At 42.1% G+C, this 2,948-nt stretch overlaps 1 non-coding gene across 1 annotated transcript; it reads left to right on the forward strand.

The window, feature by feature from the left end:
• The first annotated feature begins 2,505 nt into the window (after window positions 1-2,505).
• LOC147380170 (U6 spliceosomal RNA) lies at window positions 2,506-2,614 on the forward strand. The gene has a single exon (XR_015135472.1). It is a non-coding gene; the product is annotated as a U6 spliceosomal RNA (small nuclear RNA).
• The last annotated feature ends 334 nt before the right edge of the window (window positions 2,615-2,948 follow it).

Genomic DNA, 2,948 nt, shown 5'->3' on the forward strand with positions numbered 1-2,948 from the left:
AGCATTGGTGATACATTGGTATGCAAAGTTGCTGCCTTCAAGGCACTGACAGTGATACAGAGATGGGTAAAGTTTGAAGCATTTCTACTGAAATTATCTAATCACCCTCACGCACGAAAGTGGCACAGAATCAGTCGTAATCATCTCAACTTACCAACACACCATTTCCTTTTCCTGTGTTTTCTGAGCTGAAGATAGCAACACCACCTGTTCTTTCACTCTGTCTAGAAATCCTTGGATCATCCTAAATACTACTCTTTCTTTGCTGGAATATCAAACTGATCTGTGAATCTTATGTTTTTTGACTTCCTATTAGTGTCAGAGGATCTTTATTTTTCCTCTCCTCACACTACCACTGACATAGTTAAATCCATCTTAAGTTGCACTCTGTCCATGGAATCAGCATCTTCATGGGTCTGGCAACTTACAGTTTTGACCCTGTGCAAGCCATTCTCAAATTGTTCTAGAGCACAAAACTCATCAGTCCTGTCCCTGTTTAAAATCTCTCAATGCCTCATTATTCAGAATAAAATCTATATCCTTCCAGTTTACAGGACCCTATAGTGGAGGCCCCCTCTTGATTCTAGCTTTGTTTTTTAAGTGTGGCTTTCTTGTATCCTAGGATCCAGTTCTGATGAAATCCTGTGCCTGCACCTTGCATCAATACATTACTCTCTGGATTAGCTTTTGTTATTCCCTCAGTTTATAAAGCTTATCATCTCTTCAACCTCAACCTCGTTTTAATAGTTAAATACTTTTCCTCCCTTAGAATTTATCTGAGACCCCTCAGCCTCAGAAAAGCCTTTACTAATCCCCAAGGAATATATTGAAATATCTGTAAAAATAACAATAGTAGGCCCTCTCTTTAAATATCCCCTATCCTTCTTGGGGGCTTCCCAGGTGGCACTTGTGATAAAGAACCTGTCTGCCAATACAGGAGACATAAGAGATGCAGGATTGATTCTCTGGGTCAAGAAGACCCCCTGGAGGATGGCATGGAATCCACTCCAGAATTCTTGCCTGGAGAATCCCATAGACAGAGGAGTTTGGTGGGCTACAGTCCATGGGGTTGCAAAGAGTCTGACACAACTGAAGTGACTTAGTATACACACAAACATCCTTCCTGGAGCACCATTATATAAATGGGCAAAACCAGAACATCTTGAGCTTGATCATGCACCTGTGTTCAAAATGAGACTGAGAAGTATTCTCAAAATCCGTATCAGGGATCCTAGACAGGGCTGTCTGGGGTCACTTGTTATCTCTGGAGCAAATGTTTGAAGTTCTACACTTGAGTAATGGCTCCATGGCCTGTGCTACACTTGCTAGTCCACATTCCCAAATTCCACAATCCTCCTCAATCCGGTCAACACCACATACATACATTTACCCTGGCCATTTCTTCTTAGGAGCAGTTTTTTCAAAAGTCTCCTAATCACTATCATTTGAGTCTACTGACAAGGTACATTGTAGCACTTTCCACAGTGTTAAGGAGATCAATGGAGAGGGTTGATTTCCTGATGTGCAATTCAATGAAATAATGCTATGCTATGCTATGCTATGCTAAGTCACTTCAGTCGTGTCCGACTTTGTGTGACCCCATAGACGGCAGCCCCCCAGGCTCCGCCGTCCCTGGGATTCTCCAGGCAAGAACACTGGAGTGGGTTGCCATTTCCTTCTCCAATGCAAGAAAATGAAAAGTGAAAGTGAAGTCGCTCAGTCGTGTCCGACTCTTAGCGACCCCATGGACTGCAGCGTACCAGGCTCTTCCGCCCATGGGATTTTCCAGGCAAGAGTACTGGAGTGGGTAGCCATACATAATCCGAAAATAAAGAGATAGAAATCAATATGTAACTGTGCCAACCATATCATGGCATTACGTTGCAGATTTTGCCTTATCTTTTCCAAAATTCTTTAAGGCACATGAGCTTATCTCCATCTGAAGCTTCATAACAAAATTAGGAACTGGAGAAATTGTGACTCCAACCCTTAGATGTGTTGACTTCAGAGCCCACACTTTTACCATTAGAACATGCTGCCTCATAAGATAATAATGTTAATGCATATGGAATCCTGCAACTGCTTTCTATCTATCCCACAGGACACGTAAGAAGCCCACCTGCTTTAAGCTATTGAACACTGGGATTGTTGTTGTTCAGTTGCTCATTTGTATCCAACTCTTTGTGACCTCATGGACTGCAGCACATCAGGCTTCCCTGTCCTTCACCATCTCCTGGAGATTGTTCAAACACATGTCCATCAAGTCAATGATGCCATCCAACCATCTCATCCTCTGTAGCCCCCTTTTCTACCTACTCTCAATCTTTCCCAGCACCAGGGTCTTTTCCAATGAGTTGGCTCTTTGCATTAGGGGGTAAAAGTACTGGGGCTTCAGCTTCATCATCAGTCCTTCCAATCAATATTCAGGGTTGATTTCCTTTAGGATTGACTGGTTTGATCTTCTTGCAGTCCAAGGGACTCTAAAAAGTCTTCTCCAGTGCTCGCTTCGGCAGCACATATACTAAAAAATAAAAAAATTGGAACGATACAGAGAAGATTAGCATGGCCCCTGCGCAAGGATGACACGCAAATTCGTGAAGCGTTCCATATAAAAAAAAATAAATAAAAAGTCTTCTCCAATATTACAGTTTGAAAACATTAATTCTTTGGCACTTAGCCTTCTTTATGGTCCAACTCTCATATCCATACATGACAATTGGAAAAACCATAGCTTTTAATGTACCGAACTTTGTCGGCAAAATGATGTCTTTGCTTTTTAATACACTCTCTAGGTTTGTCATAGCTTTCCTTCCAAGGAGTAAGCATCTTTTAATTTCATGGCTGCTGTCACCATCTGCAGTGATTTGGAGCCCAAGAAAATAAAGTCTGTCACTGTTTCCATTGTTTTTCCACCTATTTGCCATGAAGCGATGGGACCAGATGCCATG

Source organism: Bos grunniens, chromosome 1 (assembly GCF_055505025.1).
Source record: "Bos grunniens cultivar Pamir isolate PY7600 chromosome 1, Bosgru_T2T1.0, whole genome shotgun sequence".
NCBI lineage: Eukaryota > Metazoa > Chordata > Mammalia > Artiodactyla > Bovidae > Bos > Bos grunniens.